We start from the raw sequence: 17,548 nt of genomic DNA, 5'->3' as shown, positions 1-17,548 counted from the left end.
CCCCGCGAAAATCGAAAAAAAAAAATTTTTTTTTTGTCCCGAGGGACCCTTTTATGGCCCCCACATCAAACCTAGGGGGTCAGGCGGGGTGTCCCCTGCCCCCTTTTGGTCATTTCCCCCTTTGTTTTTTGCCACCTCTTGTGTCTCGATCCTACCGAGACACAAGATGGCGGCCGCTCCGGACTGTTTCGAATGTTTACAGACACCCAAGAGCCAATCAGCTTTCCGTGCGCAAGTCGCGTAGCGCGCCCGGTGCGCTCCCCGGTACGCGGCTATAGATATATACATTTTTTTGAACCTAAATTACTCAAAATCCTCCGGAGCACATATCTTGAGACATAGCAAAGGCACATCGGGCTACCAGTCCCTACAATTTTGCCAAGTTTGGTGAAAATTCATTCAGCCGTTCGAGCTGAAAGTGCGATCGACCGCCCTATGGAAATTAACATGGGGAAAACACGTTTTGGGACTCCCCTTTTATCTCAGCCCCCGCTTGACGAATCCCCCCCAAACTTTCAGAGAAGGACCGGAGCGCCGCGAGGCAAAGTTGCTGAACAATTCAGGCAGATTCCTCAACCGGTGCCAAAGTTATTCCCAATAGAATGTTGCGATTTCCCTATGGAAATCAATCTTAACTATATATACCTACTGGCTATCGCCAGTAGATAATATATATATGTATATATATATATATAAAATCCAAAGTCCTGAGGCGCAGCAACTTGAGGCAACACAGCAAACAGGTATATATAGTTTACTAAACAATATCTGCACTATTAGAGACAGATTGCCCATAAAAGCTTAGAGGGAAAAGGAACAGAAGCAACTACAGTATCTATGTAGAATTGAAACTCAAAAGGAGCAAAATGAAGAAAAAGTGGTAAATGAAAAAAGAGCTATTGGTAGGAAGAAAAACGAATTTCTTAAAAATATATGTGGACATTTCCAAAGATTATAAAATAATGAAAATAAAATTCAAACTATGAGAAAGAATAACAATGGACAAAATCTATATGACAAGAACAAGAACGAATGTAACAAAGATGTATACACCTAAACCAGGAGACAGAAGCATTTTAAGGACATCAGAGCTAGGATGTTTCATAGTAGAGTAGTTATACATCTACTAATAAATATAAAACAGTATTGAAGAGGTAGATTTGCAGAGAAACAGACAGAAGGAGTTGAGAGAGTAGTTGATATGGCCTTTGCTTTGAAGTTGAAGGTTTTTACTTTGATTATAAATAGAATGAAGAATCTTTACAAAATGGTCTTGTGCTTGAGGAGACAAAACCAGAAACAAAGATTAATGAATAGAAGTAACTTTTAGTGGAGATTGCATACATGCTTCTTGTACAGAATATTTCTTTAATGACGAAAGCTATCTCCAGGATAATATATTAGTTCATGCTATTGATTACAGAGGACGATGTTATGAAATGAAGAATGACACTCCTATAGCGAAAGAGGTCATGGTACCTACAACTGTAGAACACGTTATTGGAGAACATGTACAAGGAAGGCGGAGTCAGGTACCTGTATAGAAATGGAACTGTGGTAGTGTTTCTTTGTATTTGACTGCAATTCATTGATATATTAAGGACATTTCTACATATCTTTCCAAGGCAAAGTTTAAAAAAGAAAATAAATACTTTACAAGGATTGGATCCTTGCAAGATTAAAACGCATACACATTTGCAGGGACTCTCACAAGACTGTTAATATATAAATAGAGCACTTTTGAATGGTACCATTGCAGATGTAGAAAAAGTTTGTTATGATGTGCAGTTTCGTTTCTTTGTCCTGAGCAAGCTTCTAGGGAAAATGAAGAGATATTATGAGGAGGAGTTGTACATCAGGACACAGATATTACAGTTGATGGTTTTGAAGAATAGATTACAAAATTTAACACAGTGTGGTCTAAAAAAACAGAGTATGTTTGTATATGTTGTTGACACACTCACTAGAAGATTTAAACAAAGACTATTGACTTGTACTTAAAAAGTGAACAAGTAAATAATGATAACTGGGAAACGCTGGCTGTGTATATATTTGTAGAGGAACACTTTGACTTGTCCATAAGGCAAGTGATATGTAAGTAGAGTTAAAATAAATTAGAAAATAATAATTAAAAAAACATATAGATACCCAATTTGTAAGATAATAAAATGCCTGCTAATGTAGAAATCTATGAAGGGCGAAAAATAAAAAACATCCACATTTATGATTCTTTGCTGCATTCCGAAGGGCTCTCATGGACTGCTTTCCAACACCAACTACAACTCCACAATCCATACATTATGATGCCATCAGGGAAAACTGTAGCGCCAAATCTGGAAGCTGATTTTGGAACTCTAAAGGGACTCTCTGCCCCTGTGGTTGTGGCTGTTGTTGGAGTTCATGGTCCTTCAGCCTTGCGTTACCTTCTTGCTGCTTTTACACTATGGTTTTGGAATGTTTTTAGAGGGTAAAACATGGACTTAGTCCTAGATAAATATTTGTTATTTGTACCCCTTGACAATGTCTTGTGACATATTGTGCATTGCACAAATCTGCTCACTCCGAACTCCTCCTGAAGAATGTTCAGATAGATATGTGGGCGTTGTTGTTTTTATTTTTTTCATATAAAAGTGTATTATCCAATTATAGTCCTTCATTTCTCAGTGACATGATTTTCTGTTATGTTTTTAAATTTTTTTGTGTGGTTTTGTATGTGGCCATTCTTGTAAACTCTGGAGCCATATCTGTAGTAGTAGAGTGCACCTCTCAAAGGACTTTCTGGGTGGGAATTGTTGCTGGTGCCTATGTTGCAGAATGTCCTCCAGCTTACCTCTACTTGATTTCCAGTTAGAGATGTTTTCTATGTTGGGTTGTAAAATGATTGACAGAGGACGTCATGCCACATGATTATTTTTTGTTCATCCCTCTAGATTGTGTCTTTTCACAGAGTGTGCATTGCACTAGTTTTGCAGCAGTTTTTGATTCCTGTTGAGTTTGGGTAAGAATGGAAAGTTTGATGGGTGTTTTGTAGTTATGTTCTACTCGTAAGTTCAGATGTTGAAATTTATTTTTTAAATTGCTCTTTTTGTTAAATGTGTTCTTAACATAAAGGTAAACAATTATGTTACTAAACTGCTAGACTCAAACTTTGTGTAAAATATGGTCATATCTTTTTTTAATTTTGTCATTGTTATTTGTGTCTACTGATGTCATTACGACATCCGTTGGTGCTGTGAAGAAGGAAAATGTATTTTTGATGTAGATATTTTGATAAATGAATACAAAGGGGAAAGTTACATTTGTATTTTACTAAACAGCTACTTAGAACCTTTATATAAATAATCTCTATAAATGTTGAGAACAGAAACAGGCTAAGTTAGCACACCACCTAATGTAAGAGTATTGTAGACTCTAGGTAATCCTAGATCCTCCCTTAGAATCGATCAATTTCAACAAATATTTGGTAACTATTTCGCAATATATATATACACATATAGATACACTCACACAACCACAAGGTAACAAAGTAAAATACGAAATTCACAAACAATACACAGTCATCTGAGGTCAGGCCTCTAGTGTTTCATATGTGTGCCCTCGAGTCCCACCTCTTGATAGTGGTAGTGGATATTCCCCATTCATTATAGATTACATTCAGGTTAAGCCCCACTAATAGTCAGAGTCTCATGAGTCCCACTCGTAATCTCAATCACAGTCAAAAGTGTTCCAGTGCCACAACCCTATCTGATAAGCACATTCTCCCAGGGCCATCTGGCCTGAAAATCAGTCTTAGCTGCACCAGCAGGATCTGAGCAACCAGAGTCTCTGAGAATGCCTCCTCCATGGACATTAAAGCAGCTGCTTCCTGCACATCTTTCACACATGCACAGGAGGGCTACAATCAGGTATCTCAAATTCCCTTTCTTGTAGTCCATTTTCAATCTTTGTATTTTGTGTTGTGGCCTCTCCTCTGTTCTCTGTTCCTAGAGAAAGCAGTCTGTCACAGAGGAATGAGTGCAAATTTGACAACAACAGAACATGGGTCATGGGAGTGACTATAGGTTTTCACCTGGATGTTAGCCACGTTGATATGTGTGATCAAAAGGTTACCCCTAGGCCCTCAGCCCTCTTTATGATTCTCCTATCAGCCTCATCTCTTGCCTGAGATGTGCCCAGGCTCCTTCCCAGTGACTTCTCTCTGAATCAAAGAAGCGCCCTTCGAAGTGTACTGGGAGAGCTTGCTCTTCCTTCCCCCAGTGTGTCCCACCCACCTTACAGGAATGCAGCAATACACAAATCTGTCCAAAAAGAGGACAGGATTAATCTACCTCCTCTCATCTTGTTCCTCCACTCGGCTCCAGTATCCCAAAATGGAACCCGGGGTCTTCCTTGTACTATACCATTTGTAGGCACACATACACCCAGCACATGCATATAGCATACATGGGCTGCACAGGACTACATCCATCATTTATTTATTGTGCTTATTAGAGGCACAAATACACCCAGCATGTGCATATAATATATATGTACTGCACAGCACTGCATTAACCCTGTATTGTACCATTCATAAACACACACACCCAGCTCATGTCTACACCACATGTACTGCATAGCACTACACACCAACCTGATGCAGGCCAAGGGAGAGTTAAGCACACAGCAGCGGTCTCTTAAATCAGTGAGCCTGTAGGTTTCACTTCAGGGACACAGGTTAAAGGGACACAATTGACTGAATCACTCGAAACTTTGCACTACCAAAAAAGAAGAAAACTTTCTCATCACAAGGAGTTAACAAATGAGCTGCAAAGTGCGTGCTCTCAATTGCAATTGTATTTATGTAGCGCTCACTATCCTTGACTAGGTCTTCAACGGACAGTTATGTCAAGCAAATCACATTATCGACAGTATGCGTAACACTAAAATCTATATTTTGGAAGCACCATTTTATCTTAAACTTTTTTTGCATTTTGAAGCAGTCTATATTATATTGTGTGTAATGCAAATTTTAAATAATGACTTACATATTCACTCATGCTCTGACCTTGCAGCACTAAAAAAGTCACTATTCTAGACTGCACCAACAGAGATTTAATTCTATTTCCTAAGGCAAATATGTATTCCTGAATCAAACAACATGACCCAGTGTGTAGTGATTGTATACCTCTTCAATCCCTGATAGTACAACACCCAGGGTATTATGCTGAATGGCTAAACTCTTATAAGGTCCCAAAGGCGAGACCTATTGGTTATGCCGATGCTTGTTTACTATGCAATTGTAAGTTTTGTATCACTCAGATATTGTGATATTAAGTGTCACTTGTATCCACACTTGAGCCTGTATTCTAGGGGACCTATCCTAACAGTATAAGTCCCATGTCTAGAGGCAAGTGATATGCCATTACTTTCAATCTTCTTCTTCTCTCTGAAAAAGGGTGAAATTCAGGTGTAATTCTAGCAAACTGGAGCAACCGCTGGGTGCAAGTGCTGTAATGGGCTAGGGGGACAGTGCCAGTTAATAATTTTGTATTGCACTTCACAATTTATCACACAGTATGACCAACTGCAAACATTCACTTGGAGCCACTCCCACTCTTTTAGCATATTCATTTTATTCAAAGTTCTCTCCAACAGTTTCATATATGACCAACTGGAATAGTGAGGCCATCCATTCGTAGCATGTAGAGTTTAGAGATTAGTCCGCTGGAACCAAATCAATAGTGCATTAGGGATTCAAACTGGTGTTTATCTCTTGTAGACAAGTATTTCATGAGAGGGAGAAGTATCTAGTGCTGCAACTGGCCAGAGATCCTAGGTGTTTCTTCTAGGAAAATGTTTAGTTTGCATTGCAGAAAACCTTTCACACACTAAATAATTCCACTGTCATTCTAAATTCATGTTTGCTTCATTTATGCAAAGGGGCCTTGCTGCCTTTACAGCATGTAGTCACTATTGCATCAGAGTTTGTGCCACCTCATCATCATACTTTACTGGTAATAAGAAGAAATTGTGGGCCAGATGTAGGTAGGCTTTTACCGGGTGGTAACGGCCGAAAACCGGTAAAATCGGCCGTTACCGAGGAAATGAGATGTAGGAGGCCGGAAAATACCGATGTTCTTAAAATCCGAGTCGGAAACATACCGACTCGGTAAGAATGACCCGGTAAAATTACCGTGTCGGAATCTACCGTATACATAAATACCGAGTTCGTATTTTCCGACTCGGTAAATCAGAAACGGTAAAATAAGCCTTGGAGATGTAGGTAAGCCCAAAAATACCGATTCTGCCGAAAAACGGTATTTTTAAGTCGGTATTTACCATGCATTGAAAGCAGGTGGTAACCAAGGGAGGGCTATAAAAAAAGTCCCAAAATGCACCTCAGGACCCATGATGGCGGCTTTCTACATCATAGCAAGACGGCAGAGACTACAGGCAGCAGGACAGAGAGAATGGCTAAGGGAGGAACAAGTGTACAGGCAGAGGATAACACTGTTCCAACTGACAGAGCCTGAAATACTGCAGAGGTACAGGCTACACCCAGACACCATCAAGCAATTGATCAGGGACCTACACCCTCTCCTGGACCACCCAACACCCAGGGCCCATGCCATCCCACCTCATGTCCAGGTGCTATGTAGCTTACACCTGCTGGCCTCAGGGAGCTACCAGAGTGTGATAGCTGTAGTGGGTGGCGTGTCCCAGGGCTGCCTGTCCCGCTTCTTCAGGAGGTTTCTTGACGCCATGATGCAGAGGATGGGGCATTATATTAAATTCCCTGTTACACCGGCAGATTTAGCCAAAACCAAGACTGACTTTTATCAACTGGCACACTTCCCTCACGTGATCGGCTGCATCGATGGCACCCACGTCCCACTCTGTCCACCTGCAGCCACAGAGCACATATACAGGAATCGCAAATCGACGCACTCCATCAACGTCCAGGTCATATGTAATGCAGGTAACCTCATCACTGACATCGTAGCCAAGTTCCCCGGAAGTACCCATGATTCATACATATTCCAGAACAGTGGAATATACACACGCCTACTTGCCGGAGAATTTGGAAATGGATACCTGCTAGGTAAATCACATTGACACACCCTGACACTCACATCAGATCTACGTCTCAAGTACTTGCAATTAATGTCTATCTTTCTCCCCCTAGGCGACAGTGCATATGCCCTGCGGTCCTTCGTGCTCACTCCCTACCTCAACCCATCCACCAGGAGTGAAAGGCGATACAACGTGGCTCACAGATCCACACGAAACGTAGTTGAGCGCACATTTGGACTCCTAAAGAGCAGGTTTCGCTGCCTCCATAAGAGTGGAGGTGCACGGCAGTACACCCCAATCATCTGCTGCAAAATAATAGCGACCTGTGCAATGTTGCATAATCTCGCCACCAAGCAAGGCACTGAGGTGGAGCTCACATTTCATGAGGACATTGATGACGACCCAGAGGTGGCAGAGCCCCAAGCCACAGTGGCAGCAGCAGCTACAGATGGGAGACTGAGACGGGCAGAGGTTACACAACAATATTTCTGAGTGAGTAAAGAGACACAGGCATGAATGTAACTTTGTGTACGTAGTTTAATAATCACTACGCCACAGCATTGTTAGCTCACATTGGGCTCACTAATACTAACACTCCATGAGTGTGTTGTCACGGTTCACACCACCGTGACTACAGCCTTGGGTGGAGTGCAAAGTCATTGTTTGTGGCCACGGGCCACAGGGCGGGGCTGCTGTGGCTGTGAGCCTATGTCCTCACGCTGGCCTGTCAAACTTCCCCCACGCCTGCCACTCCTCCGTAAGTCATGCACAGGAGTGCTTGCACCACTCCTGCTGGTGGACCCCTCGCTTTCGGCAGCACAAGTGTCGTCTCCAGTGCCAGTCTGATGCGCGAGCACTAGCTCCATGGCAGTGGTCATCCTGGCCATACCTTCACTTAAATTGGTGCAGCACTGCACTATGGCATCCTGCATCGTGACTGACCGTCTGCACAGCAGAGTGGTAGCAGTTGCAAACCTGTTCAGGGCCTTGGTTTGCTGGCGCACATCCACACGGGCCTTGCGTCTCTCCAAATGGTCCCTGTCCAATTTGTCACACAGGACAGTCATGCACTGTGTGATATCTGAAATTCCTGACGCCATGGATTGTATGCCTTCTGCCATGTCCCCTATGCCCTTGCCTACTGCTTCCAGTTTATTGTTAGTTGTGCGTGCGTGCCTCTGAACCCCCATCATTGCTTTTGCCTGCAGGCGCTGCACCTTCACCATGGTGGCCTCCAGTCCGCAGAAGACACCTTGGACTTGCCGCACATCCTCTACCTCCCGTGGCCGTCGCCCTCGGACACTGGCCCGCGTGACTCTGGGACTGGGCTGCTGCTCGGTGTTGCCTCTGTCCTGTGTGTCACCCTCCACCTCCTCCTCCTCCGATGATGTTTGCAGTATTCTGCGAGGGGGCACATCATGGCTCCTGACTCTTCCCAGCACTGGGGATGGTGATGTGGGGGTGGGTGATAGTTCTGCCGCTCCTGTGTCCTGACTACCAAATAGGAGAGGGGAACGTGGATATTCAGCAGTTGCCTCCTCAGGTATCGGGGCAGCCTGCTCTTGGTCCTGCCCTCCGTGAGAAGTGCTAGGTCCGGCTCCTTCCCTCCTCTTCTCTCTGACCTCAGCTGTGCTGCGCTTTGACTCTCCTGTGGACAGACATGGACATTGTGTCAGTAATGTTGTTCACCTGTGTCATGAGATTAAATACACTTCTATTGCACATTTGCCTGTCTCTCATTTGCCTATGCTACTTGTCTGTTGCTCCCCTTGCTGCAATGCACGCTGACTGCTCTGAGGTATCTACACATGACTACATTTCCCAGGATGCATTGCAGGACATTAGTTAAACCTGTTGTGGAGTCTGATTTATCCTGTGAGGGGAATAGGTAAAAGGGTAAATGATATTGTTCCTGCATCTTACCTGCTTTCTTTGCTCCTCTTGCTGAGCTGTCTGCGTCTCCTATTCCGTGTATACATTCCTTCTCAAGGGTTGTAGCGACCATCTCCTCAATGTCGGTGAGTCTGGGGGCTCTGTTTCTTCCGCCTCCTGTAGCAGCACTTTCCTTGCGGTGGGCAGCAAGCTTTTTTTTGGTGATTATGCGGATGTCATACCACCGTTTTTTTAGGTCTTCAAGGTCACGGTGGGTGACACCAATGGCATTTACCTTGCCTTGTATGTCCAACCAGGTGCTGCGCTTGATTGATTCAGCAACATGCAGAGTTTGCTTTCCAAATATTTTCCCATAATGTCTGACAACCTCCGAAATCAGCACCTGCAGTTCCTCCTGGCTGAACTTCTGCTTCCTTTTGCGCTCAGCAGCTTCTCTCTGTGCCTCCTGGCTCTCCATCTTGCTGTGTAGTTTGTGTCAGGAAAGGCTGCTCCACACTCTGTCCTCCTGCTCTCCTGACTGTTTGTTTCTGCACCTGCATGGGCGTGGCCTGTCCCAGGTACTGGGGTGTGGTGCTTGGATCTGATTGGTTAGTTCCCCTGTGGCTTGGAATTTGGGTGTGGTTGAAGTACCTGATTGGTTCACAGGCACACATGTTTGTCAGTTTCAAATTCTTCGGCGGATAGTTCCGACACGGTAAATACCGGGTCGGTTTTTCCCGACTCGGTATTTTCCGGGTCGGAAGTTGCCATTCATTCCTATGGGCCATGGCACCGGTGGATCGGTTTTGGTTTTTCCGTCTCGGATTTTACCGTGTAGGTATATTCCGAGTCGGTAAATACCGTTTCCGAGTACCGACAGGTTCCGAGTCGGTATTTTATACCGTCATTGTTACCTACATCTCATTTTCCTCCTCGGTAATACCGAGTCGGTATGACTCGGTATTTAAGAGGTCGGTAAATATTATTTACCTACATCTGGCCCTAAATCTCTATGTCAAATTCCCACTGTAGCTCCACATCAGTTTTATCTCTATCTTCTGAGAAATGGTTAGTTTCACACACACTTGGGATGATAGGGGAATGTTTAACAATAAAGGGGCTAGATAAAGGATAGGAGAATTGGAAGCGACTCCATGCAGGAGATGGTCATATGTGGAGTGGACCATGGATATTAATGACATGTATATAGTATAGTGATGAAACACAGCTGGTTATCTCGCTATCACGGGCGCCTTATCTGGCTGCATCCAACTTCAGAGCTTGCATGCAGGAGCTTGCCTCCTGGATGGCTAACAACTGCCTGATGTTGAACGGTAGCAAGACAGAGGTGCTCGTGGTGGGGGGGGGCCCGTCTGTGTGGTCATCGGCATGGTGGCCACCCTGCTTAGGCCCAGTCCCTATGCCGTGCCCCCAGGCTAAGAACCTGGGTGTATGGGTAGATTAGGACCTGACATTCGAACCTCAGATCAGACGTTTGCTGGGGACTTGTTTTGGTGTCCTCTGAATTGTCTACGCAAAACTATGGACCTTCTTCCTATAGAGACTAGGAGGACGCTGGTCCATGCTCTTGTCACTTTGCGATTAGATTACGGCAACATACTGTATTTAGGTGCCATGGTCAGGAGTCTCGATAGGTTGCAAGTGTTGCAAAATGCGGCGGCTCGGTTGGTCCTTAGGCTTCCAAGAAGGGCCGCTTCCAAAAGAGCCTTGGACGCTCTTCACTGGCTTCCTGTCAGGAAAAGAATTCTGTTTAAGGCCCTCTGCACGTGCCACCGGATAATTCAAGGCATTGGGCCTAGGTACTCGCAGAATCTCATCACTGTCTACAGGCCCGTCCGATTCCTTAGATCCACTGGAACTGGCCGGATGGTGATCCCTAAAGTCAAGAATGCCCGAATGGGTGGCAGATCTTTCCGGTTCCTGGCAGCTAGGAGCTGGAACGAACTCCCTCTGGAGCTTCGGTTGGAACCTTCTGAGACCAGGTTCAGAAGAGAGCTTAAAACATACTTGGTCCTTCATTAATGGGCCTGGGCGTCTTAGTCTGGGTGTGGGGCTCTGGGATCTCTCACTTACTACAGCGCGGGGACACGCCGGTGAGCATAACCAGGCGCTTTACAAGCTCCCTTATTATTATTATTATAGTATGAAGAAGGAAATCAAAACGAGACTGAACTATTGTAAAACGAAGACAAGAATTATTATCAAAGAGGTGATTAAATCATCAAAGACCTTTTCCATGCCAAGCTTTACCAAAAATAATGTTATTTATTTTAGCATGGTTAATAAGGCAAATTGAAGACTGAAGAAATTGATGCCTGACAGTCTGATGAGAATAAAAAATGGGTTGGAGAAGTTTACATGCATTTTTGAGAATAGGGATAGATAAGGAGGGAGGTTCCTGAGTAAAAGCTAAAATTCTTGAAAAGAAAAGGGCAACACTTTTTTTCAATAAAGGCTCAGAGGGGAGGGACTATCGATTCTTCTTTGATAAGGGAGTAAGATGCTTGTTTATGATAAAATGGCATGTGGTAAGAACGATAATCTGGAAAATAAACACCTCCCATATTTTTAAGTTATTTATCTGTTTGAAGAAACATGCAAAACTTCTTGTTCCATAAAAAGTTGAATAAAATAAAGTAGATATTTTTCATAATAAGTATTGGGGATATTTACATGAATGCTATAAAGATAAAAAAGTATAATAGGAACTAGCATCATGGTATTTAAGCGTCCCCACCAAGATAAGAACAGATAATTCCATCTAGATGTGGGAGATGTGTTGTGACCACTTCCTTTAGATTGAGAGAAACCAAATTGTTTATGGAAGCATTGAACCATACACCAAGGTATTTGATTTTGTCTTAATTTCAATGAAAAGAAGAGGATGCAAAGTCAGAATAAAAATTCAATTTATTTAATGGAAGAATTTCACATTTGTCAGCATTTAGTTTAAATCCTGGGATGGAAGCAAAGGTTGCAACTTTATTCAAGAAAGAGGCAAAGAGATTTATGGCTGCAAGATAAAGAGCGGAATATCATCTGTATATACAAAATAATTTAGCTTTTTGTCCCCATACTGAAAACACCTAGGGGCAGATGCATCAACATCGAGATTTGTGAATCTCAAATAGCGATTTTTTAGAAATCGCTATTTGAGATTTGCAAATTGGTATGTATGTAGAAAATCGCATTTATTTTGTGATTTCTTAAAATTCCCTAATTGCGATTAGCAAATTACAAATCGCAATTAAGGAATAATTTCCCATTCATTGCTATGGGCCAGGAGGGCCATAGGAATGAATGTGAAGTTATTCTCAATTTGTGATTCGCAATTTAAGAATCGCAAATTGAGAATAATTTCAAGGGTGCAAGGGTGTCATAAGGACACCCTGATGCACCCCTGAAATTCACATGTGTGGGCATATGGCGCACATACATGTATGTGCGCCACATGGCACCTTCACAAATGCAAAAAAGTGCTTTTGTGAAAGAAATCGCGAATTACCACCAACTTCAAGTTGGTGGTAATTTGCGATTCCTTAAATGCAATCGCAAAATAAGGAATTGCAAATTTGCTATTCCTTATTTTGCACTTAAATTTGCTACATACATACCATTTAGCGAAAATGAGTTCGCAAACGCCGAAATTCGCAGAATTTCTTCATTTGCAAACCCATTTGAGCTTCATACATATGGCCCCTAATGGCCCCTAATGTCTGAGTTAATACCAATTTCTTTAGAAAGCACTCTACGGCTTGTACAAATAAGATTAATAAATTTAGGACTAAAGCCGAACCAAGAAAGAGTAGAAAAAATGAAAGGCCAACTAACTCGGTCAAACACTTTTCTGCATCCAGAGAAATAGCTGCTAAAGAATGTTATTTATGATTTGTATTTACTTAAACTTAAAAAATAACCTAGTGTTATCAGAAATATGTTGACCTTTAATAAAGCCAAATAGGTATAAATTTGAAGTAATTTGGGGGATAGGATTTTGAAGAACTGTTTATAAAATTCTATAGTGAATCATCATGGTCCGGGGAGTTCCCCTTTTTGATGGAACGTATAGCAGAGAGTATGTCATCTATAGGAATGGCATCATCTAATGAAGCAAGATCAACATCAGGATAAGGAGATGGATTTATAGAGGATACATTCCTAAGTGTATCTCCTTGATTAGCATGAGTTTCTGAAGTGTATAATTGCTTAAATTTTTTTTTGCAAATTCAGGTGATATTCTATCTTCATTCATAAAGACAATGCGATTAGTGGTGGACAAGATAGAGTCTACTTTGGTCCTATCTTTTTATTTTGAGGTAGTTAGCAAGAAGTTTCCCAGCTTTTTTTGTCCTCCGTAATACTTCGCACTGGATTTAGCATTCTCCGTGGAGATTTTATTAAGTGTAAATTTAGTTTGAATCTATTCCTCCAGACAAGATTTAGAATTACAAAGGTAATACGTGTGTTTCAAATGTTTATTATGATTCATAATTTGGAAGCAGACTTCACCTTGAGGGCTACAAAAGAAATGAAGAAATCCCAAATAGTCTCATGGGAAATAGCCAGTATCTTGGTATCAATAAAAAGTTATTTGCAAAACTCTCAAAGTTTTGTGTAGAATTAGAATCCAGGAGAAGAGTGTTATTAAATCGCCATCATTTAGTGCCAGGTGTATCTGGAATAATATCTAAATCTAGTGTGACAGGGGCATCATCAGAGATAATATGGAATCAATTTCTGAATGTATAATATGGTGTGCAAGAGACTATGAAACAATTCTGGATTGGGAAGACTGGGCATCAGAAAAACAGTTTATTTCTATAAGGTAGGATTGCAGAGTCTCCATGTATCAATTAGGGATCTCTGGTTTATAGTGGAAGCAATCTGAGAATGCATAGATGATGGGATAGATGTGGATTTGGAATGGCAATCAAGAAGGGGATCAATAATTATATTGCAATCACCACCAACAATTAAGGGCCCCAGTACGATGCCCGTCAGAGGAGCGTCCGACCGGCATTGTGTCGGGAGTGGGACCACCCGACAAGGAGTCTGCGGACCTGCTCTCATATTAGGATGCTACTGCCTTCGCTGCAGTCAGAAAGTGCATGTTTTCTTTTGCTGCTTGTGCTGTGGGCAGGACCCTCCAGTGTGGCATACCACCAAATCATATTTATGAAGCCATGCAAAGCCACTTTGCATGGCTTTGAATGGCCTCATAGATATGGAGTAAGGCAAAGCAGCTCAATTCGTTGGGCCTTACTCTGCGCTAGGGAGAAGTTCCAAAGGCATTGTGGTGGTTCCCATGCAACACCTAAGGATTTTGATGTTTCCCCAGATTTACAAGACCATGTAAACCTGAGGATGCGCCAAAGCCTTATGCCTCCTGAGGTGAGGCGTTGTCAGAAGAAATAATTTTATTTCTCCTTGTTTATTCCTCTTTCTATGTGTGCTGCACTCATATTCTGCCAACAGCACAGGCACCCATGCACTATGGTGCAAGGGTGCCTCCGTTGGCGCTGGGCTGCTGAAATGGCAGCAGCTCAAGGAGAAAGGACAGGAATGCACTGTATTGGATACATTTGTTGTATTTCTGCCTTTTCCTTTGCCGTAGGGCAGCACAGGTGACTTGCTGCACTGCCCTATGTCAAATCCCCATAAATGAGGACCGTGGTTTATTTCTATCACACCTTTTCTTCCTAAACTCCATTTATAGATTTTCCCTTTTGTGGCAGGAAAGGGGGGTTAAAGACTTCCAGATCAAGTTGGCATTTTCAGATCAGAAATATTGTTTTAACATACAAGGAAGCATTTTTTAAATTAAACTTGAAACAGTAAACCACTTCATGATTATAGACCGTCCAAGCAGACCACTGAGGCCTGATCATCCTACCAAACAAGCACTTACCTGTCCCAGGCAATGTGAAGACCGGCATGGCATAAGGAGACCTATGCCGGTTATTGAAAAGCCTACAATGAAGATGGGAGAGTTTATAGAGTATTACCACTCTCAGAAAAAACAATAGCTGCACTTGGAATTGGTGTATTCAGGGCTGGATACTGAAACTACCTGCTAAATTGGCACATTTTCTAATAACCACCAAAAAACTGCATCCTTTAATGTAGATGGGTTTTCTCTAAATAGAGCGTAAATTAGTCAGTCATAATACTTTTATTTGATTTATAGGAAAACAAACCAAACAGATACAATGAATACACATCACAACAACAATAAAAAAAGTAAAACAACATTAATTAAAAAAACAGCAGAAGAGTGGAATATTACAAGAATACTTTGGTACAGCACTCTAATTAGGACTAGTGAGGCTTCATTAAAAGCCTCGATTTGACAGCCTCTTTCAAGGCAGAAGCTACAGAAAAACAAATATACTCTTAAGGCAATAATGTAAAAACAATGGGGCTGGTCTAACTGGGGTAGTATGTAAGCTCTTTAAAAGTAGATCTATGAATTTGTCCCTCAGGTGGGCATAAAATCTAGAAAAAAAAGATAAAGTCTATAGTCTCCTCTATTGAGATTAATCACACTCCAAGGTGCCAAACTCCCAACCTTGTGCCATCCTCTCTGTACTGATAGCATAGAGTGTAATATAAACCTAATAAAAAGATAGCAAGCACTTATGCTATGAAACATTCTATTCTATTCTGTTATATTCTGGGCATTTATAGAGTACATGGCTACCAATAAGGCTTCCTTGAGCTAAGACACTCTGAGTAGCTCTATTCCACCAATTTATACAAACAACCAGGATTTCAATCCCTTCAATGCTGAATCTAGGTTCCTTTTCTAACCTTTGTATCTTAATGGGCAAGGAATTCCAAAGTAATGAGGTCTAGTAGACCAAAGAAGGGTCTCCACTTCTAGCTTTCTTAACTTTTGGAGTTACCATGCTGAATGATGTAGTGCTCCTCAGTGTCCTCACAAGACTGTATGCTGCACCAGATGACACATCAATTGAGTCCGTTTTGGTGGTTAGCCAGTGTAATGAAGAACAAAGGCTGGAAACTGAGTGATGTTTAATATCTTCAACAGCAATCTAGCAGTGGCATTTTGCTCTACCTGTAATCTTTTTTCAAAAAAATAGTGGACAGCCAAGCTAAAGAGAGTTCCCATAGTCAAAACGCAATAGGATGAGTATCTAAGCAATGGACCTCTGGGAAAAGAAGAGAAGAAAATCTAATATCTTCCTATGCATTTTCAGCATGCCATAACAATTGGCACCAATCTTCCTAACCTGTGTCTCAAATAAGAGTTTGTTATCTAACCAGATACCCAGGCTCTTTTCTACAGTTTTAGGTGTAATAAGACTTCCTAATTATTCAGTTTTGTCTCCATTAAGTTTCAAGCAACACTTTGCCATCACGACAGCTACCTCCTTCAAAATAGGGTCTGAGTTGAATACATTCGTTTTATTTTTTGAAGCCAGAGAAATTAATATTTGAGTATTGTCAGGTTATGATACTAATGATAAAGCGTAGGATTGCCTGATGCCAGCCAATGAACAGGCATACAGATTAAATAATGTATGGTTTAACGAAGAGCCCTGGGGATCTCCACACTCCAGGGAGCATACTTCAGAATAACATGGCTTATCGAACACCTGATAGATCCAGTTATTAGGAAAAAATGAGAGCCACTGTAGTGCTAAGTAAGTTGTGCCTGCACTTTTAAACCTCTGTACTAAATGTGGGTGGGCTACACTCTCAAAAGTTGCACTTAAGTCCAGCAGAATAACTGTTGAAATCCCTTGATCAAGGATGTGCTTTAATTCCTCCATCACTGCGAGAAGCGCAGTCTCAGTACTGTGTCCTGGTCTAAATCCCGTTTGTGTTGGGGGAAAATATCAGTCATTTTTAATGACCCTAACTTTGGAGGAGACGCGGGAGACGCTGTGGGAGTACCTTTCCCTGCTTTGCCTGTTTTGCGGAAGAACTCTGCTAAGAACTCTACGGCTCGCCGCTCCCGCTGCGCGGGAGCCGCTTCGTGTGGGTGGACACCCATAACCCACCAACGCTGCTGTACCTGTCTGGACGCCGCCGCCGAGGGGAAAGGAAGATCAGTGGAGGCTGCAGGGGTAGCGCGGCAGGGACTCACTATCCCAGGAGTCCCTGCTTGACCACGAGACATCCGGTCAGCGCACCCCTGCGTGCCCCGCCCCACCGGCAAACCAAACAAATTGTGAGCAGCTGCGCTGCTCCGTGTGACCCTAACTTTGGAGGAGACGCGGGAGACGCTGTGGGAGTACCTTTCCCTGCTTTGCCTGTTTTGCGGAAGAACTCTGCTAAGAACTCTACGGCTCGCCGCTCCCGCTGCGCGGGAGCCGCTTCGTGTGGGTGGACACCCATAACCCACCAACGCTGCTGTACCTGTCTGGACGCCGCCGCCGAGGGGAAAGGAAGATCAGTGGAGGCTGCAGGGGTAGCGCGGCAGGGACTCACTATCCCAGGAGTCCCTGCTTGACCACGAGACATCCGGTCAGCGCACCCCTGCGTGCCCCGCCCCACCGGCAAACCAAACAAATTGTGAGCAGCTGCGCTGCTCCGTGTGACCCTAACTTTGGAGGAGACGCGGGAGACGCTGTGG

The 17,548-nt window shown here is 42.9% G+C and overlaps 1 long non-coding RNA gene across 1 annotated transcript; it reads left to right on the top strand.

The window, feature by feature from the left end:
- The first annotated feature begins 7,240 nt into the window (after positions 1 to 7,240).
- Positions 7,241 to 8,775, top strand: LOC144827793 (uncharacterized). Its single transcript, XR_013610377.1, has 2 exons — positions 7,241 to 7,545; positions 8,262 to 8,775. It is a non-coding gene; the product is annotated as an uncharacterized LOC144827793 (long non-coding RNA).
- Positions 8,776 to 17,548: the final 8,773 nt, after the last annotated feature.

This window comes from Lissotriton helveticus, chromosome 4_1 (genome assembly GCF_964261635.1).
Source record: "Lissotriton helveticus chromosome 4_1, aLisHel1.1, whole genome shotgun sequence".
Taxonomy (NCBI): Eukaryota; Metazoa; Chordata; class Amphibia; order Caudata; family Salamandridae; genus Lissotriton; species Lissotriton helveticus.
The sequence above is the reverse complement of the archived record's forward strand: the minus strand, read 5'-3'. Positions and strand labels throughout refer to the sequence as shown.